General features: G+C 42.4%; 1 pseudogene across 1 annotated transcript in view; it reads left to right on the top strand.

Annotated features, from left to right (window-relative positions):
• The window catches only part of LOC309568755 (nicotinamide N-methyltransferase-like), a 30385-nt pseudogene extending 9836 nt beyond the window's left edge, over positions 1–20549 (top strand). The window contains exons 2-3 of the transcript XR_014226126.1: positions 14061–14268; positions 19659–20549. The product of XR_014226126.1 is annotated as a nicotinamide N-methyltransferase-like (transcript). The remainder of the gene's footprint in view (positions 1–14060; positions 14269–19658) is intronic.
• The last annotated feature ends 2297 nt before the right edge of the window (positions 20550–22846 follow it).

The raw sequence follows: 22846 nt of genomic DNA, 5'->3' as shown, positions 1-22846 counted from the left end.
AGTCTGCCTAACATGCAAGTCAGATTTCTGGCATCCGCTGCGACAAAAATGTCATTTTTGGTGAAATACCCCCAATAGGAACACGTCTAAAGGGATGCAGGCCCAGCAGCGTTCCTCATTAGAGCCCTGCAGCTGCCACATCTGATAGATAATTATGAAACCACTCCCATTTGACCCACTTAGCACAGAGGAACAAACAATGATTTCTTCAGAATAACAAAAGTAGGAATCTGCAACAAAGTTTGTTAAAATCCTTGTACTGTACAGAGATCACCCAAAGGGGAATGTTTTTTCTCAACAAAATTGGAGTTACGCTTTAAGATTCATCATGCAGGCATTCCTATACATGTCAAGTACACAGACACGGACACTGCTCCTAATTTGGCATCTGTGTGAGTGCAGGTGCAGGTGCGGGTAGACGTCTCTGAATGCAGACAGTGTGAATTCGGGGACTTGTACCCATGGCTCTTCATTTATCAAACAGAACTCAGACATTTCACCATGCCACCTATGTACTAACTGAAGTGTTGAGGCAGTCCTCTGAACATAGAAATCACAAACCACAAGTCTGCTCCCAAAACCTGAAAATGAACATTTTATGCTGACAACCTGTGACCATTGTTAGCTAAGCATGCTAGGCAGGTTTAAGAAACGTGCTTCTATGATTCATTTGTAAACCAATAAAAAGGATAAAAAAAAAATATTCTGATTCCAGAATTTTTATTTGTGGTGCTTCCACACCTTGACTTACCCTTTTTTATTAACACTCAGTAACCATCAATTATTTTCATTAACCACTTCCTTCCCTTCTTCAGTTTTATATTTTATATTTTTTTTTACTGATTTTCTTTTTACTGTTCATAAATAACCATTCTATTTTTGTCCATTTTAAGAATTCATTTTAGTAGCTTTACGTTACATATTAACCTAAAACAATTAAAAATGTTTCTTAATTTATAAGCAACCTCATCATGCTTTGTTCCAGAAACATAGGTTTTTTTTGGAAGCTATGCTTTCAGTGACGGAGGACCTTGTCCTGACACTTTATGCAATTGGTTTAATGTCCCCTCGTTGGCTGTCCATTAATATAGCAGGCTCAGATATACCATTTGTTCAGACAGTTCAGATTGAATTTAGTCTCCTTGCAGGTATCAAGACTTCAGCATTTACAGGTAAATACATATTTAATTACAGCAACAACTCCAGGTGTATGTAAATTACCCAGAAATTCTCCTCATTCTTCCCTAATCTGTCTTATAATTATGCTTCAGATGTCAAGTGATGGACTAGTACTGCAGATAATGATCACTCATCCATAAAGACTTCCCTGATTGGTTATTCAAGCTAGGTTCACACCTATGCAGTTTGCAGCTGCTCCATTTTTATATGCGTTTTGTGGTGCATGTTGCATTTTTGTACCTGTGTTTTTCATGCGTTTTGTATTTTTGTTTAGGCCAATACAATAATTTTGCAGGGTAGCATGGGAAGTCTGTCAGCGGGAGGTGTTTGCAGTGAAGCATGGTCAAAAACGCAGGCCGCAAAACGTAGCAAAAATGCTGTAAAAAAAAGCAGGCAAGCCACAGGACACACGCAGCACTTGCATTTTGGATATGGGCCCATTGAAGTCTATTGGACCAAAAATGTAAACCGCTGCAGGGAAAGAAGTCTCAGACCCTTTCTAAAAAAAAACATGCCCGCAGGAACCACATAGATGTGAACGTTACCCAAAGGAAATCATGTTAAATTGCTTGCACTGGGTTTCTGAAAAACGCAAGCCGCACTAGAAAACGCAATAATGTGAACCTAGCTTTAAAGGGTGCAAAGCTGCAAAAGCAGGTACCATGGAGGGATGGAGAGGTGCAATAAAAGTAGTGATTGACTCTTGAATGAAGAGGGGGGGGGGGGAATGATAAAAACGTTTTCAACTATTAGAAGCTAAAGTTATCTGCCCCAGCAATAATTTACAATAATTTTTTCTTAGATTACATCAACTAGACATAATTGTGGCTTTTTATTATATACTATACATTCTTCAATGTCCCTGCCATGGTGATGGGAGCAGACTGGCCCCCAATAAATATATTGGCTTTAGAAAAAATAGTTTGGTTTTGAAATTTTATGGCATGGGGCATTTATCCACTGAATATTTGGCCACAGAGGGCTCATGTGTATACTAAACGACCGAATCCTTGCTTGATCCAGAAAGGGAAGTTGAGGAGGTAGATGTAAAGGAATAAGAGCAGAAGCTGGTAAAACCCTACCTGCAGATTTTTCACATTAGCCAATTAAATAAAATAATTGTTCAGGAAGTTCCAATTATAAGTGCTATGTGATGAAACCTATCCTAAATACATTTCACAGTGATTCTGCTGTCCTCTACTCTGACTTCATCATGATAACATCTCTGGTTATCAACCACCTGCCTGAATCAGCTTCCATCATGTTTGTTAGATGTTTGCCGAAATTATCAGTTATGATTGTTTTTTTGCATATAAAATAAATAGATTATTAGAGTTTATAAAAAACCTTTTTAGATCGCTCTGTTAATGTCCACAAAAGTCATTTAAAGGGCTGCAATTTTTTTGGTATTGGTGTGCAGTGCACTATATAGGGGGGGGAGGGGGGTAATCCACAGTATAATATACTTTGTAGAAGGCATATTGTAGTGGATTAGTATTGTGCACTGTGCAGCATTGTGACAGGTGTGGTGACTGAGCGTTGCTGCAGCAATACTACAAACAGTGGCAAAAGCGCTTTTAATGTATTACAACTGGTGTGATAGACCAGTGCCCCCCCCCCCCCCAATACCACATATTGAAGTGGGGTGTTATCTGAGTATACTTTCCTAAGTGTATTTCTGTCCTGCAACAATATTGCCTCTTTTGCTGCGTTCAGTCTGATACACACAGTGCCAAACTCCCTGGCAAGTTTTTGAACAACTGGTGTGATAGACCAGTGACCCCCCAATACCACATATTGAAGTGGGGTGTTATTTAACAGTATACTTTTCTAAGAGTGTATTGTAGTCCTGAAAACATTTGGCCTCTGTTGCTGTGTTAACTCTGCTACACACAGTGACAACAGTTGCTGGCCAATTATTTGTAGAACTGGTGTAATAAGCCTGTGGCCCCCAATACCACAGATTGAAGCGGGTGTTATCTGAGTATACTTTCATAAGTGTATTTGTGTCCTGCAACAATTTTGCCTCTTTTGCTGCGTTCAGTCTGATACACAAAGTGCCAAACTCCCTGGCCAATTTTTTGAACAACTGGTGTGATAGACCAGTGGCCCCCCAATACCACATATTGAAGTGGGGTGTTGTTTAACAGTATACTTTTCTAAGTGTATTTGTGTCCTGCAACAATATTCCCTCTTTTGCTGCATTCAGTCTGATACACACAGTGCCAAACTCCCTGGCCAATTTTTTGAACAACTGATGTGATAGACCAGTGGCCCCCCAATACCACATATTGAAGTGGGGTGTTATCAGAGTATACTTTTACAAGTGTATTTGTGTCTTGCAACAATATTGCCTCTTTTGCTGTGTTCAGTCCAATACACACAGTGCCAAACTCCCTGGCCAACTTTTTGAACAACTGGTGTGATAGATCAGTGGCCCCCCAATACCACATATTGAAGTGGGGTGTTATCTGAGTATACTTTCATAAGTGTATTTGTGTCCTGCAACAATATTGCCTCTTTTGCTGCGTTAATTCTGATACACACCGTGCCAAACTCATTGGCCAATTTTTTGAACAACTGGTGTGATAGACCAGTGGCCCCCAATACCACATATTGAAGTGGGTGTTATCTGAGTATACTTTCATAAGTGTATTTGTGTCCTGCAACAATATTGTCTCTTTTGCTGTGTTAATTCTGATACACACAGTGCCAAACTCACTGGCCAATTTTTTGAACAACTGGTGTGATAAACCAGTGGCCCCCCAATACCACATATTGAAGTGGGGTGTTATTTAACATTATACTTTTCTAAGAGTGTATTTTAGTCCTGCAAAAATTTGGCCTCTTTTGCTGTGTTAACTGTGCTACACACAGTGACAACAGTTACTGTCCAATTATTTGAAGAACTGGTGTGATAAACCTGTGGCCCCCCAATACCACAGATTGAAGCAGGGTGTTATATACCTTTTTCCAGATATACTGCGATTCTCTAGAGACTTTTGTCACAGGGTAATTTAAAAACATGACAGGCAGAGGAAAAGGCAGACACTTATGCAGGGGTGGTAGGGGTAGGGCAGGAGCAGTAGGCCGGAGCCAAAGTGTGAAGTTTCAGAAGGCACGTCAAAGGACGCACCAGGCTTGGTTGAGTGGCTCACTCTGCCTTCCTCTTCTGCACCCTCCTCATCCTCTCTATCTGTACCCTCTTCACTCTCTGCTGCGTGCACCCCCAAAGACACCACCACAACACCACCACATACCCTCTGCTTGGGTCTCTGGAATTATTTTCCGATCCATCACAAGACATTTGCGATGCGCAGCCATTGTTGGCATCGGATCAGGAAGCGGAGGTAGCAACAGCCGCCACTCAGCAGTCTGACGACAGTACCCAGATCAGCCCAAGGAGGTTGGTCCCCGCTGTTGCTGCCTACTCCGAGATCTCGATTGTTAGTGGTGGGGGAAGGTGACGTGGATGATGACGTGTCTATGGATGTCACGTGTGTGCCCACAAGAGAGGAAGAGGAGGGGAGATCAGAGGGAGAGACGAACCGGCAGATAGGGAGGAGAGTCAGGCAGAGCTTTCATTGCACAAGAGGTACAAAGCAGACTGCAAATGTATCAGGAGCGAGCCATCAACCATGTACAGTCACATCTGGCGCTCCCAGGATGCCGACACATGGCTCCACAGTGTGGGCTTTTTTTAATGTGTCCGTTGCTGACAACAGTGTTGCCATCTGCAGCCTTTGCAGTCAACGCATAAGTCGCGGTAAGCCCAACACTCACCTAGGGACGACCGCCTTAAGAAAGCACCTGAACTCCCATCACCGAGCCCAGTAGGAGCAACACCGTCAGAACCCACAAAGCCACACTCCAGGCTCTCACCGTCCAGCCTCTTCTCCTTCTCCTCTCTCCTCACATGTGTCCTCCACTCAGGGCCGGTGCTAGACTATTTTGCCGCCCTAGGCAAGACCAGCTACTTGCACCCCCCCAAGAAAAAAACTGTACACATTGCCCCCCTTTCTGCACATAATGCCCCCCCTTTAACCCTACACTCCCTTTCCTGTATACACTGCCCTCTTTAATCCTACACCCCTCTTCCTCTACTCATTGCCCTCCTTTAACCCTACACCTCCCTTCCTGAACACACTGCCCCCCTTCCTCCACACAGCTACACCCTCTTCCTGCACACACTGCCCTCCTTTAATGCTTCACCCCCTTTAACCCTACACCCCCTTTCCTATACACACTGCCCCCCTTTAACCCTACACAACCCTTCCTGTACACACTGCCCCCCTCTCTAGAGGTGACATCCACTGGGGATGGGGAGGTGACAGGAGAGGAATATGGCACTGCGCCTAGGTGGCAGTGCACCCTAGGCGGCTGCCTAGTTTGCCTAGTGGTAGCACCGGCCCTGCCTCCACTCCACCTTCCACGATGCTGTCGTCACGTTGTTCTGGAAAAAGGCAGGCTTCTGTAGCCCAAATGTTGGAGCGTAAAAAAATGATGACGCCGGATAACCCTCTTGCCCAACATTTGACTGCTGGCTTGTCGGAACTGATAGCCCACCAACTACTGCCATATCAACTGGTGGACTCGGAGGCCTTTTGTAAATTTGTGGCAATTGGAACACCACAATGGAAAGTCACAGGCAGGAAATATTTCTCGCAGAAGGGCATTCCAGAGCTGTATGGCCATGTTCAGCGGCAAGTGAATATATCTCTGGCACACAGTGTTGGTGCCAAGATACATCTGACCACAGACACATGGTCTAGCAAACACGGGCAGGGAAGGTATATTACTTTCACTGCCCACTGAGTGAACCTTCTGATGGCCGTCAAGCATGTAACCCGTGGCACCAGTGTAGATTTGGTTGTACCGCCATGGATTGCATGCAGGCCTGCCTCTTCTTCTCCTCCTCCTCCTCCATCCTCCCTCTCCTCCTCGGCTGACTCCTCCTTTTCCACTGCTACCGTCTCTTCCACTGCGCCGCCCAAAATCCCCAGAACCTATTCCACATGCCAGGTGAGACATTGCCATGCTGTGCTGCGTCTGTTGTGCCTGGAAGCCAAGAGCCACACTGGTCCTGCACTCCTTTCAGCTTTGCGTTCACAGGCAGATCAGTGGCTGACACCGCTGAATTTGACAGTTGGTAAATTGGTGTGCGACAATGGTGCCAATCTGCTGAGCGCGCTGAAACAGGGCAAAATAACACACATGCCATGCATGGCACACGTCCTGAACTTGGTGGTGCAGCGATTGGTTGCCAAATACCCTGGGGTCCAGGACGTCTTACGGCAGGCCAGGAAAATCTCGGGCCATTTCCGAAGATCTTACACAGCCATGGCTCGCCTTGCTGAGATTCAACGGCGACACAACCTGCCCGTCAGGCACCTCATTTGTGACTTGCCGACGAGATGGAACTCAACGTTGCATATGCTTGATAGGCTGCTCCAGCAGAAACGCGCAGTTAACGACTACCTGTACGAACTCTGCGGCAGGACAGGTTCTGGGGAGCTTGGGTTTTTTTCACCTCGCCAGTGGCTGCTCATGCGGGACGCATGCAGACTTTTGCGGCCATTCGATGAGATCACCAAACTGGTCAGTCATGGCCAGGGCGCCATCAGTGACATCGTACCTTACGCCTTCTTTCTTGAGCGTGCATTGCGTCGTGTTATTGAGCAAGCCGTCGGGGAGCAAGAGCAGGAAGATGAGGAAGTCGCAATGTTGGATGAATTCCCAGTGGGTGCTACTCCATCTGAGACAAGTCAACAGCAGAAGTCTGAAGAGGAGTCAGAGGAGGATGGTGCTGGGGGGGTGAGGAGGAGCAAGAAGAGCATGCTTTAAACCTTTTTGGGATCCCTGGTGTTATCCGTGGATGGGGGGAGGAGAACGAGGACGACATTATCCTGGATGATGTGCTGGAAGCAGGCCACTACACCGCTTCCAGTTTAGTGCGAATGGGGGCCTTCATGATCCAGTGTTTAAGGGGGACCCCCGTATAAAAAGCATAAACGCCAAGAACCAGTACTGGGTGGCAACGTACTTAGACCCCCGGTACAAACAAAAAATGGCGGAAATGTTACCACAATCACAGAGGGTGGTCAGAATGCAGCACTTCCAGGCCTTGCTGCGGGAAATGCTGCATTCTGCTTTTGCGTGTGCTGGCAGAGGAATTTCCACTCACAGAGAGACAGTTGCGGGTAGCAATCCAACAGCACCTTCAAGAGGGCGGTTTGAAGATGTCTTGGTGACTTCCGATATGAGATCCTTCTTTCAGCCGACCCATCGACAGCTGTACTCCGGATACAGTATCTGGGAACAACTAGACCAACAGGTGTCCGACTACATCGGGTTAACGGCCGATGTGGATGCTCTGAGGAGTGATGAACCCCTGGACTACTGGGTGGGCAGGCTTGACCTCTGGCCAGAGCTTGCACAATTTGCAATGGAAATGTTGGCTTGCCCCCCGTCCAGTGTCCTGTCCGAAAGGACGTTCAGCGCAGCAGGGGGGATCGTGACCGATAAGCGCACTCACCTAGCTCATGACAGTGTAGACTACCTCACATTTATAAAAATGAATGAGGCATGGATCTCTGAGGAATTTAACATATGTGACCAGTAGACCATGTTTCATTGAAATTCCTCATGCCAGGCTACAAATATCCACCAGACTGCCATCCACCCACAGCAATTCCTGGTCCTTGGCTTCGTTACATACAGCGGCATAAAAGACATTTCATGTCCATTGAATGGCAAATTTTTGGGGCCTATACAGGCCGACACTTACTTCTGTATCGTGTGAATGCCTAATGTACCTTCAGCCACAGAATACAACGTTCTTAGCTGTCAGGTAAACCCATGTGGGCTAATTTTTGGGGCCAATACTGGCCGACACTTACTTCTGTATCCTGTGAATGCCTAATGTACCTTCAGCCACAGAATACAACATTCTTAGCTGTCAGGTAAACCTATGTGGGCTAATTTTTGGGGCCAATACTAGCCGACACTTACTTCTGTATCCTGTGAATGCCTAATGTACATTCAGCCACAAAATATAACGTTCTTAGCTGTCAGGTAAACCCATGTGGGCTAATTTTTGGGGCCAATACTGGCCAACACTTACTTCTGTATCCTGTGAATGCCTAATGTACCTTCAGCCACAGAATACAACATTCTTAGCTGTCAGGTAAACCCATGTGGGCTAATTTTTGGGGCCAATACTGGCCAACACTTACTTCTGTATCCTGTGAATGCCTAATGTACCTTCAGCCACAGAATACAACATTCTTAGCTGTCAGGTAAACCCATGTGGGCTAATTTTTGGGGCCAATACTGGCCGACACTTACTTCTGTATCCTGTGAATGCCTAATGTACCTTCAGCCACAGAATACTAAGTTATTAGCTGTCAGGCAAACGCATGTGGGCTAATTTCTGGGGCCTGGAATGGCCGACACTTACTTCTTTATCCTTTGAATGCCTAATTGTTCATACTGTAATTGAAAATCAGTTGATTCTGTAAAGGTTCCGCCAAATTGTGGAATGGATGCGGACCTATTTTACAGATGTGTGAATGGACCCTATTTGTATTAGACAATGTATTTACTGGCTGCTGTCAGTTCTGGCTGATTTATGAAAAAAAAAAATAATAATAATTTTTTGCTGTAAAAAAAAAAAAAATTTAGGGCAACTTTTCCAATTGCAATACTTCTGTTATGACATTGTCCATGTGCTGGGACTATTTGTCTACAGCTAGTACGTCTTTTGTGGCTGCAAATATGACCTAAAGGTTTTTAAATTTCCCCTCCCGTTAAAGTCAATGGGGCCCGCCGCGAACTTGCGGTTCGCGGACTTTTGAGAAAATTTGCGGCTGATGTTCGTCCATCACTAAGTATAAGTCCCCTGGCTTATATGATATTTACAAATTACCCACAACAACCATATTTACAATACAATGGATTGAATACAAGCATGGAGTTAGTTTACCTTTCCACTTCAGGTCGGGGCATGGTGCCTGCCGTGTGTTCCCATACAAAAAGAGCATAGCTTGGTGAAAAAGCATTCTATCCCCCTCTCCTTTCTGTACTGTGGCTAATATAACTCTTCCTAATTGGCCACTGTACCTAGCAAATGTATATTTGGCACAGCCTGATTGGATGAGTTAAAGATGGCTGCTGTTTACTACCCATGTAGTAATCAGGGTAAACAAAAGGCCAACCTTTGAAGTGGAACACCACCACAGTAACAGTAACACCACCACAACACTCCATGCTTTTCATCCATTTCCTTCTAATTGAAATATATTTCTAATTACAATAATATTTATAGCTTTTAATGGAGATTTCATATAAATCTATTATGTAACAGCAGTGATACCTCACTTGTGTAGTTTGAACACTGTTTTCATTTGTGGGCTTGATTTACATATAAGTTTTCTTTTGTAAGTGAGCTCTCCACGACAGGGGCATTTTAAAATGTTTTTTTTTTTTTTTTTTTTAGCTTTGTTTTTTGAAAAAAAAAAAAATCTGATCACTTTTATTGCTGTCATAAGGAATGTAAACATCCCTTGTGACAGTAATAGGAAGTGGCAGGTATTCTTTATGGAGGGAGCGGGGTCTAAAAGATCTCAGACCCCTCCACTGTACTATAAAGTATTCAAAATGAAGAAATCTGCATTTTTGAATACTGACAGTTTATTAAATTTGGCGCCGTTAGCCACCGAGTAAACCGGAAGTGGTGTCATGACGCCGCTTTCGGGTTAATACATCGGAGACCCAATCAAAGCCGAATCTGGCTTTGTTCAGGACTCCAACCAGCCAGCGGACCTGCTGACCGGTGCGTGGGTTTTCCCGGTGGGACAAGAGACCCGGGCAGAGCCACGGAAGGCGGCAGGATGGGAGACGTCCCCTCCCGCTCGCTGGCATAACGGCCGAGCAGCTCCATTGGCTGCTATCGTCTGAAAGCCAATCGCCAGCTGTAAAGAATAGTACTGGATTGATGCCTGCAGCTGCAGGCATCATCTCGGTAAAACCACTTCTCTGAGCCGACGTACAGGTAGTGTTAAACCTTACTCTATCCAAAGCAAAATGCACAAGGCATTTGGCAACTGAAAAAAAAAAAAACCTCTATTCTCTACTTGTAATGCAGTAATTTGTGGCAGTCACATATTACGTTGACAACTGTCTAAGAAAGGATCAACTCTCTTCCACTCCCACAACTAAAAAAAGAAAAAAAAAAAACTTTGGCCTTAGATAAACTTTAACCAGTTCCCGACTGCCCGCCGCCGATTTACTGTGGCAGTGCGGCTCTCCTGCGACACCCGCGATCGCTCCCCGCTGAGAGAGAAGAACGATCAGCTGTTGTTAACACAGCTGACCGTTCTTCTCTCTGGAATGATCACAGAGCCCCTGTGATCCTGCTATATAGGATCACAGGTCTCTTTGATCATTTCACAAGCCATGCCCCCCACAGTTAGAATCACTCCCCTAGGCTCACATTTTACCCCTTGATCACCCACAGCCAGTGTCATTATTACAGTAATAGTGCATATTTTTAGCACTGATTTCTGTAGTAATGTCACTGGTCCCCCTAAAAGTGTCAAAAATGTCAGTTAGGGGTCTGATCTGTCCTCCGCAATGTCGCAGTTCTGCAAAAAAAAATCGCAGATCGCCGCCATTACTAGTAAAAAAAAAAAAAAAAGCAATAAAAATGACATAAATCTTTCCCGTAGTTAGTAGACGCGATAACTTTTGTGCAAACTAATCAAAATACGCTTATTGTGATTTTTCTTTTACCAAAAATATGTAGCAGAAAACAAATTGGCCTAAAATGTTAAAACATTTAGATTTTTACATTTTGTTTTTGAGAATGTTATATAGCAGAAAGTGAAAAATATTGTTTTTTTCCAGAATTGTCGCTCTTTTTTTGTTTATAGCGCAAAAAATAGAAATTGTAGAGGTGATCAAATACCACCAAAAGAAAGCTCTATTTGTGGGAAAAAAAGGACATCAATTTTATTTGGGTACAGCGTTGCACGACCGCGCAATTTTCCATTAAAGTAACGCAGCGCCAAATTGGAAAATATGGCCTGGTCATTAGGGGGGAAAATCTTCCGGTCCAGAAGTGGTTAAATTGTTTATTTTGCAAGCTGATCACAATACAGTCACCTTAATCTCTGTTATCAAAGCATGATGACTTAAGTCACATTGTATAAATATTGGGTGACATTCTAATAAAGTCACATTAGTATTCATAAAAGTTTAATTTATCCCACACATCAGAAGATAGGAGACACACTGGAAGATTGCTGTAGTAGAGATAACAATATTACAGGATGGAGCCCAGCTCTCATAAACTCTACTCTGTCCACGGCTTCCACTCCCGGAATGCCTTAGACACATACTATTCCAATAAAACAGAAATGAGACATGAGACATTAATTTATCCTATGGAGAAATTTCACAATGCATTTTCCACAGGTGGGTAAAGCTCTTTTCGAATAATAAATGATTTGTGCAGTAAGTATATATTAGGAGGAATTGAGCATAGAATTGCTGCTGATCCTCTCTTGAGGAAAACATATGGATATTTTAACTTGCTTTTGAAGTATAAGAATATGCATAGGGAGGCTGAACATTAGCAAGAGATCCTACATCCAAATGTGTTAAGAGGCAATTCTAACCTCGGTTTCCTAAATGTGTTGAATACTAAAATAATGAGATGACTCCTGTCAATCAGCATCTGCCTTTACACTTTATTGGGTAATTGGATTAAGGTGACCTGTATGTCTCTAAATGCCATGGTATGTTCCCCAACACTCATTACAATTGAAGAAGCTGTTTGGATCATGGTGAAATTTCTTTAACGTTACAGAACAGGTCCAGCTGAAAGTGACAAACTACCATTGGCTTTACTGGAGTGGATATGAATTGACTGGGTGGTTTAGCTCAGACCTTTACTGAAAAGTTGTTTGTAAAAGTGAAGTAGATAGTATAGAGGGTGTACTTTCAACATGTAATGTACATGACCATCCTAAAAGAATTTCTAAACCTTACTCTATCCAAAGCAAAACACACAAGACATGTTGGCTGTAGAAAAGAAAAAGACATCTGTTCTATTCATGTAATGCAGTATTTTGTAGGGTCAAATGTTATAGTGCCAACTCTGTAAGAAAGGATCGAGCCTCATGTACTCCCAAAACTTAACAAAATTGGGCTTTAGATATACTTTAAATTGTTTATTTTGTTGGCTGATCACAATGTAGTCACCTGAATACTGTAATGGATGGTGGAAGCCCCACATAATGGACACAGCAGGTGTGCACACCCATGAACTCAATGCATGGATGGTGGGAACCCCTCATAGTAGGCATAGCAAGTGTGCAGACTCAGAACTACTTGCAGGGATAATGGGACCCCCTAATAATGATTAGGCACAATAATGGGCACAGAAAGGGTCCAGAGCCGGTTACCTCAACACAGAGATCTCAATAATAGAATCCTCAAGAGATTGAATAAACTGGTAGGTGGTTTACTCAACACATAACCAATAGCTGAAATATCAGTTTTTAATTAACCAATTCTTTATTTTATATGCCCATTCCTTGCATGGTTTATATTCATAGTGCTGCATCATTTTTAAAACATGTCACAACTGAAGCATATTTGATGTTGTAGGATTTATGTAAACAATATTTAACCCCTTGCCGACCTCCTCACATAGATTTATTGGGGGCGCAGCTCCTTTGTGCAGAATCATGTACCTGTACATGAGTCTGCACTTATGGGTCTGGGTTGCCGCCAGTGGCCCGTTTCCACTATGATTGGACACAGCGGGAGCCAATCAGTGGGTCCGGCGCATTCGATGTCCGCTGGCACCCGCCGATCATTCCGGAGAGAAGCAGAACAGCAGTCTGCCTCTGAGAACAAAGCAAATCACCGTAATGCCAGTAGGGAAGGTAGTGATCCTGTGTTTCTGCTAAGCGGGAATACAAATCTCTCAGTACAAAAACCTCTCCCACAATTACAGTAGTAAACACTCCCTAGGCACACATTTAACCCTTTGATCGCCCCTGATGTTAACCCCTTCCCTGACAGTGTCATGATTACAGTGGCAGTGTATATTTTTAGCACAGTTTACTATATTAGTGTCACTGGTCCCCAAACAAAGTGACACTTAGTGTTCGAGGTAGCAGCCTGTATCTCAGCTTGAGTGAGAGCCTTCACTTGCTACACAGCTTGTGAGTCTCTCTCCCACTCACTTCCTTGACACAAGTGCTGAATTCCCTCTGCCCTTTCAAGCCTCCCTCACCTGGGACTTAACCCCTTCGGGACCAGAGTCCTGGTAGTCAGGGTTTGAAGGCTCTCCCCCCCCCCCCCCCCCAGTCTCTTTAAACCTTCAGAATCCTGGGTCCCTGATATAAACTTAGCAATCCAGAGAGTTCTGGAAGTCAGTTCTCTCCAGCCAAACTTAACCCGTGACACCTCACCCTGCATGGGTGAGAACCCCTGAGTACCATAAAAGCTCTGCAACTGTCTCCATTAAAGGGACCACAACTCATATTGGGGAAATGTACCTGCCATCCAGGACACATTCCCAGTGTCCTGTACATTGGGTACAGTGTTGCACGACCGCACAATTGTCAGTTAAAGTAACATAGTGTCGTATCGCAAAAAATGGCCTGGTCATGAAGGGGGGTAAACCTTCCAGAGCTGAAGTGGTTAATGTACAATTACTGTAGGCAGGATAGTGTGTCATTCTTGCTGGCAATTTAGCATATTCAAATGGAACACAGTTGTGCTTTAACTGTTCTGAATTCGAATGCAAGTGTGTTGAGATCATACCCCATCTCTCTTTGAAGATTGTTTTGAATCTTTTGCTGCAGGTAACTTTAAAGGAGACGTATTAATTGACATCAGCGCTGGTCCCGTCATTCACCATCTCTATGCATCGCAGAAATATTTCAGAGATATCATTCTTCTCAAGACTACTGAGCACTGTATTGTAGAAGTGAAAAAATGGATGGACAGCCGAACCGGAGCATTTGATTGGTCACACACCACTACAATTGCTACAAAATTGGCAGGAAAGAGGTGAAGTATCTGACAATTTTTTCGTCAGTGTCCATCTGAATGCCTAGAGACATTCAGATGGACACTGGCTGAATATTTAACCCTATAGGCGTGGCTGCTGGGTAATACCAGCTCACCCTCTAAAGAGTTCATTTAGTGGGACCTTTGACACACGGATGGTGGGATCCTCACGAGTGTGCACTGAAGGCACTTGCTAAATGTGGATTTCTAGCACTGTTTTTTGCACTATTCCTGCACTGGCACCTTGCTCTTTATCAAGACCTCTTTTGATGAATTGTGGACTTTTTAAAGATACTTATTATAACGTATTTATTCACAGATATATGTTTACAACTTGTATGAATTTCTTGGATATGGACTCATTATGAAATTAATTTTTTCTTTTTTGCTTGATACATTTGTGCACCTTATGTACATTTTTTTTTTAAACTATGTCTACCTTAAAGTGGAGTTCCGGGCACAGATGTCATTTTTCAATAAGCATACCCCCGGGACAGTCAGGGCTAGCACATTCCACAATGGCTAGCCTCTGATCTGTCCCGGTTCGCACTTACCTTTTAGAAGAAATACTTACTTATAAAATTTCTTCCACAGCGTTTCCATCTCTCTTGTGGGCAGCTGAAGCCGGCGCGGTCCTCTTCTGCATCTTCTTCCGCGTCTTCTTCTCCCAGAATGCGCCGCACCGGCCCCTCTCGTCACTTCCGGTGCGGCGCCGCATTCCTAAACAGCTTCTGGGCATGCCCAGAAGCTGTTTAGCAGGGGAATGCGGCGTCGCCCGGAAATGACGTGCGGGGCCGGTGCCGTCGCATTGATTCCTGGGAGCGATTACGTTCAGCTCCCAGGAATCATCGCGAGGCAGGACGTGACGGGGTGAGCCGCGGCTCCGAGGGAGGAAGTACCCTGAGGTGAGTATTTACGATCTACAATTACAAGGTGAGTTTTAAAAAAAAAAACTAACTATCCAATTCCTTTTCAGGTTATCCAGAACTAGCGGACGGGCACAAAAAAAAAAACATAGATTTTGTGCCCGGAACTCCGCTTTAAAGAAGAACTTCATAATATAGTCTGTGACTGCTTGTCAACCAGCTACTGTTAACACAATACACATTTTGGCCAGAAGTATTGGTGGTTAGTGAATGAAGATAGCAATCAGCACAGTTCCCTAGTAGTCCCCTACTAGTGTGAACTAAAGATCTATATTAGATATGTTATTATTTGATACAATGTTGTGTCCTCCAATTGAGTGTGAAAATGTCAGAGACTGAAAAAATATAAAAAATCTGTGAAAAAAAAAATACTGTGTATGTGTCTCAAATATCTAAGAGCAAAATAATTTTTCTTGGAAAGTGCCAAGTGCAATCAAATGAATAAACTATGTTATATACATAGACAAGTGCAATCAGAAATTGTAGTGCAGTGTGTCAATAAACGTGTAAAGTGCCAAAAAACATTGACTAGCTTCCTGGAAAATGTATGTAAAGTACACAAGTAGAAGAAAAACCCTTTTTAAAAAGGTCAAAACATTGACCAGCTTCCTGGAAATTGTATATAAGGTGCACAAGTGTATCAAGAAAAAATTAATTTCATAATGACATATCCAAGAAATTCATACAAGTTGTAAACATATATCCGTGAATAAATACGTTATAATAAATATCTTTAAAAAGTCCACAATTCATCAAAAGAGGTCTTGATAAAGAGCAAGGTGCCAGTGCAGGAATAGTGCAAAAAACAGTGCTAGAAATCCACATATAGCAAGTGCCTTCAGTGCACACTCGTGAGGATCCCACCATCCGTGTGTCAAAGGTCTCACTAAATGAACTCATCAGAGGGTGAGCTGGTATTACCCAGCAGCCACGCCTATAGGGTTAAATATTTAGCATACTCATCATATTCTGGAGGTAACCACTAGTGATGGACGAACATCGGCCGGGGCGGTTCGCGTACGTCAGCTGCAAATTTTCTCAAAAGTCTGCGAACCGCAAGTTCGCGGCGGGCCCCATTGACTTTAAAAACCTTTAGGTCATATTTGCAGCCACAAAAGACGTACTAGCTGTGCACAAATAGTCCCACAACATGGACAATGTCATAACAGAAGTATTGCAATTGGAAAAGTTTTTTTTTTTCTTTTTACAGCTAATTTTTTTTTTTTTTTCATAAATCAGCCAGAACTGACAGCAGCCGGTAAATACATGTCTAATACATATAGGGTCCATTCACACATCTGTAAAATGGGTTTTAACACAGCAAAAGAGGCAATATTGTTGCAGGACACAAATACACTTATAAAAGTATACTCAGATAACACCCCACTTCAATATGTGGTATTGGGGGGCCACTGGTCTATCACACCAGTTATAATACTTTAAAAGTGCTTTTGTCACTGTTTGTAGTATTGCTGCAGAAACACTCAACACACCAGTCAGTCACAATGCTGCACAGTGCACACAATACAAATCCACTATAATATGCTTTCTAGAAGTATATTATAACAGTGGATTTCCCCCCTCCCCCCCTATATAGTGCACTGCACACCTATACCAAATACCAGTTATTAAAATTACTTTTGTGGACCTTAACAGAGTGATTTGTGTCACTGACGATCTGTCCCTGTAGCACCCAGCAAAACTCTCCCTACACTGATAAAATACACTGTAGACCCATACCAAATATCAGCCCTTAAAAAGGGCTTTTGTGGATCTTAACACAGCGATTTGTGTCACTGGTAGTCTCTGACTCTCTGTCCCTGCTCCTCAGCATCAACCTCTCCCTATGCTGACAAAAAGCAGAATGTGAAATGGTGGCCAGCTCAGGTCTATTTATAAGGTAGGGGGACTGTTCATGTGCTGGAATGTCTCAATTGGCTGTCCTGTACCACCTGACGGCTGTGTCATGGGTCAAAGTTCTTGTGAATGAAAAAGAAAATGGTGGCACGGACATCTTCGCGAACAACGGCAAAAGTCCGACTTTTTGCGAATTTGCGAACAAGCAAAGTTCTCTGCGAACTGACCGCCGGGCGAACTGCCACCAACAGCCATGCTTATGAGATTAAATCTTCCACATGATCACCATGTTTCCATAATAGTTGTCAGAGTAATGGAGTCTCAAATCATATATAGAGGAGGAGGAAAAATAATGCAAAAATAGTGTAATCCCGTAAAAAAAAAAAAAAAAAAAACGTGTTTATTTAAAACGAATGCAAAATTACACTCACATTTGATAGTGTCTAGCCCGACACTAGGGTTGCTGAGCAGTCACAAAGACATAAAGACACCACTCCGGCTGAAGCAGTCAGAGCCGAGAGTGTGTGTCTTTTCCGTGTGGTGTTACTTTCGGCGTCCAGAAGCCCCGCCCTACTAGTTTAGTCTATTGACGTCTTCCCAGATGTCTTCCGCTTCGGGACTTCTGGACGCCGAAAGCAACACCGCACGGAATAGACATATGCTCTCAAGCTCTGACTGCTTTAGCCGAAGCGGTGTCTTTATGTCTTTGTGACTGCTCAGCAACCCTAGTGTCGGGCTAGACACTATCAAATGTGAGTGTTATTTTGCATTAGTTTTAAATAAACACGTTTTTTTTTTATGGGATTATACTATTTTTTTTCCTCCTCCTCTATATATGATTTGAGACTCCATTACTCTGACAACTTTTATGGAAACATGATGATCATGTGGAAGATTTAATCTCATAAGCATGGCTGTTGGTGGTTACCTCCAGAATATGATGATTATGCTGAATATTTAACCCTATAGGCGTGGCTGCTGGGTAATACCAGCTCACCCTCTGATGAGTTCATTTAGTGAGACCTTGGACACACGGATGGTGGGATCCTCTTGAGTGTGCACTGAAGGCACTTGCTATATGTGGATTTCTAGCACTGTTTTTTGCACTATTCCTGCACTGGCACCTTGCTCTTTATCAAGACCTCTTTTGATGAATTGTGGACTTTTTTAAGATATTTATAATAACGTTTTTTTTTTTAAGGATATATGTTTACATATATAATTAATTTTTTCTTGATACACTTGTGCACCTTATATACAATTTCCAGGAAGCTGGTCAATATTTTGACCTTTTTAAAAAGGGTTTTTCTTCTACTTGTGTACTTTACATACATTTTCCAGGAAGCTGGTCAATGTTTTTTGGCACTTTACACGTTTATTGACACTTTGCACTACAATTTCTGATTGAAATTGTCTATGTATATAAAATAGTTTATTCATTTGATTGCACTTGGCCCTTTCCAAGAAAAATTATTTTGCTCTTAGATATTTGGGACACATATACAGTATATATTTTTTCACAGATTTTTAATATTTTTTCAGTCCTGTGACATTTTCACACTCAATTGGAGGACACAACATTGTATCAAATAATAACATATCTAATATAGATCTTTAGTTCACACTAGTAGGGGACTACTAGGAAACTGCGCTGGTTGCTATCTTCATTCACTTTTGCAGACTATCTGCAATACATTAGCAGCACTTCCTTACCCCTCTGTCAATTAGTTACTTACCTTTGGTGTCCTGGGTGCTTGATTATTTATTTTTTCCTCATTATTGGTGGTCAGAGGCTGGCTGTAACAATACCCCCCTCCCTCAACCCCCTACACTCTGGTGATAAGTAGCTTTCTGACTGGAACACTAAACCACCTCCAATCATCATTGGTGGTTAGAGGCTGGAAGCTCTTTATCACTATTGTAACTGAGTGAAGCCAGATCTCTCCCACTCACTTCTGGTTATCAGAGGGAGACTGCAGCAGCTCTGATGATTGACCTGTGAAGTGACCAATAGGATGCCTTGCAGCACAGACCTGTCTGCATCCTCTTCTCTCTCTTAGCATCCAATTGAGTGCTGGATAGAGGCTTCTTTTAGTGCCAGCCACAAAAATGCAGATAGCATTCCAATAACTGGCATACCACTACCACTCTGCCTATTTAATTGGGGCACCCTATAAGTGGTGTTACACAGTGCAGATCAGACTTCTAATGTGTGCAGTGAATGCACAGTTTATGCTATCACCCTTGGAGCCCATGTGCATTGCACACACTGCACACATTATGGTTGCACCGTTGGATGGTAGTGAAGAAATAGACAGTAGAGGAGACAAGAGGACTGGGGCAGGGAGAGAAGGAGAGGAGAAGATATATAGAAAAGGGGGGGGAGAGAGAGAGAGAGGAGAGGACTTTTACTTTAACAAAACAAAATCCAAATGCTCACTATGGCAATAATTCAATTCTTCTTTTCCCCAGTATTCATGGAACAAATAGCCATCTACAGCTCAGAAATGTTAGCAGTATTCACCAGCTCAGACCTAATATATTTATTGCCTCAAAGAATATTAATTGAATGCTGTAGGTGACATGGGATGTGCTTTTTCCTTCTAGTGACCAATGTGAGAACAAAGAAATTGGACTCAGATCGGCAATTACACATGTTTTAAAATTCAATCTCAACCAGGAAAATGTCACAGACCCAATTGTGCTACCACAAGCGGACTGCCTGGTGCTCAGGACTATTCTGGAGAGCATCAGCAAAGATCTACATGATTTTGTGACAAACTTCAGGAGATTCTCAAAGCTTTTAAAACCTGGTGGGAACTTGATGTATTATGGAGCTTTAAATTGCACATTCTATGTGGTTGAGGGAGAGAAGTTCCATATGGTAAAGTATAATGAAAGTGACTTGAGAAGTATGCTCAGTAATGAGGGGTTTATTATCACCCATTTGGAGGTTTCCCAAAGAAAGGCAGAGAGTGAGACTGATCTGATAGATTTTGATTCGGTTGTGTTCTGCACAGCTTATAAAGATCAGAAGTTTTAGACTCTATTCACAACATTGCATTTGAAAGTGCACGTGCAATTTTATCAGACAGCACGATGCATTTTTAGTCCAATTTTAATGCATAATGTGAAAATGTAATGCAAAGCAAAATGTTGGCTATGTGTAGTTTGAGTGTGTTTTACATGCATTTTCTTCCTGGGAAATCCATCATGTGACTTTAAAATTAATTAAAATGCATATTGCGTTTTTAGTACATGTGTTGCCATTGACTATAATGAAATGTGAGTTTTTACCAAAAACTCATACAAAAGATACAGAAAGCAAGATTTGTCAAAAACAAAATGCACTGCCCTCTAATACAACACATTGATGTGAACAGCTTCACAGATTATATTGGCAATTAGAGTTTGCATGCGCTTTTAGCACACTGTTAAATTTTAGTAATAGATAGTCCGTATAATGTAAAGTTCTAATATAAATAGGCCATACATTTTATTCATATAATAAAAAGTGCAGCGCTAGATAATAACTGATACAATCCAATGACAGTGTATTAAAAAGTGACAAAAGTGAGGAAAAATGAAAATGAAATTCAAGTGAAAACGTAATAATAAGTCCCAAGTGTTGAGAAGAACCATCCAAAGCTTTTACAGGTGATCAAACTAGGTAGACTTGCACAGGTCATCAGACCAGGAAAAGAATCCCACACCACCAACATGAATATAGGAATATGCTCACCAGAGGGTGTGGACCCAAGTACCATATAGCAAATGGGTCTACAACACTTAATGTAATCCGTGGATCTCACAATCAATGGTTGTCCTAGAAGGTGTCATTCATAGGGTATTGATGATTCCCTGGAAGTGGATGACCAGGGCTCCCAAAATGTTATCTGTATGTATGTGAAGTTGCAAGTAGGCTCCCAGACCAGAAGCACTGTCTACTCGAAGTAATACTGCATCCTTTTGTTGTGTAGTAAAGCCAACTGCAAGTTGATCATCTCTTGTACTGGGACGGTCATTAGGAGGCCAGGTATAGGTGATAAGAGCTCCTCTTTTTCCAAATATATATGTAGTACCTGCATTCTTTTTCAATCTACAGCACTGTAATTTTCTGCAAAATGCAATGAAATATGGCAGCCTGGAGAGGTTCTGTACACAGATGGTATACAGCTCCCAGAAATATAATTTCCTGCTTGTATGGTTGGCTTACAGTACTGATTTTCCCATAAGTCTGCAAGATACAAGTCAGATTTTGGACATCCCAGTTAGCGCAGTAAGAGCTACATGATACTCATACATTTTATTGATTATATAAGGCTAAACAAACAGTCCTGCAGTAAAAACGCTGACATATTTAAGCCTAAATGACCTTAGTCATGGTTACCCGCTGGAGTCTGCCATAGTCCATTAAAAGTGCATTTAATGGACTACAGCACAATCCAGCAGGAAGCTATGACTTAGGCCGTTTAGGTTGAAGCATGTCAGCTTTTCCCACTGAAAGTAAGTTGGCAGAACCTAAGAGTCGGCTCTGGAGCCCCACAGTCTGCTTAATTGGGATTGAGCACTTCTCTTAGATTTTAGCACACAGTGATCCTGTGTTGTAGGGCATATAAGACCTCATTCACACAGGCATACTTAAGCATATACCTGTGTGAGGGTCGTGTTTTGGATGCAGGTGTTCTGTGCATCCACATGCAGGCAGTCCTATTTATGTCAATTAGGACGCTGTGGCTTCACGGATGCAACCATGGCTCCCAATTTGCTCCATGTGGGTACAGGTGCATCTCGGATACAGACAGTTTGAGTTCAGAAATCCAATTTCATGCAAAAACAAAACTTAGAAACATATTTCAGAATGCCACCTATTTACTGATCAAAGTGTGGAGGTAATCCTATGAACATAGATAACATTACCACAAACTTGCTTCCAAAAACATGAAAGCCTACTTTTTTGGTGACATAAGCAAGCTGTGTAAACCAAAATGTGTAGCGCTTAGCAATAAAAATTATTTTCACATCCACAAATATAAGCAATAAACTGTCATCCACTACTTCTTATACTATCCTCCTCATTACAAAACGCATAAGTGTACACAATAAAGTGCCATCAGTGCAAAACATATATGCAAATGAAACAGTAAAGGGTATGGTTACTCGTACACCATACAATCAAAATCGATGACAAGTAAAGGTGCAAATTGTAAACATCCACAGAGTGGTTCATAAAGTGACGTCATTATGCATGTTACAGCTGATTGGACCCAAGTTCAGATGTCTGCTTGGTTGGACTTTCTTATAAGGTGTTACATGGATTTTTAATGTGAGTGCTTAATTTTAATAAAAAATACTTGTATTTGAAATACTGCACTGTAGTTGGCCATCTTTACCTTTTATTTTGGCTCACTGCAAACACTCGCCACTGAGAAGGAAGATCGCTACCTGCCCGCCAGTAATGATATTGTTTGTAAAGCACTGTTAGACCATTCTTATGTTAATGGTCAATATTCTCTGGTAGGTAATTTGACACTTCTGAATGTCCGGATGGGCTCATGTGGAGTGGCATATTTGCTTGGAACGGCCTAAAACCTAAAATAAAGCATTATTGGATAATTGTAGATGTAATGGTCGAATGATTCTGGTAAGGGACTGGTGTTGGGTTACCTGGGTCATTTGGACACTGTCCAGTCAAGATTTGCACATTAGACTGCACTTTATTTCTGGACTTTTTTAATGTTTATTCATTTTATACATTAATGTTTTGTGAACGTCATGTATGCTCTTTTTTTTTT

The sequence above is a fragment of the Pelophylax lessonae genome (assembly GCF_965119305.1).
Source record: "Pelophylax lessonae genome assembly, chromosome: 12".
NCBI classification, from domain to species: Eukaryota; Metazoa; Chordata; class Amphibia; order Anura; family Ranidae; genus Pelophylax; species Pelophylax lessonae.
Note: the sequence above shows the minus strand (reverse complement) of the source record. Positions and strands in the feature narration are given on the sequence as shown.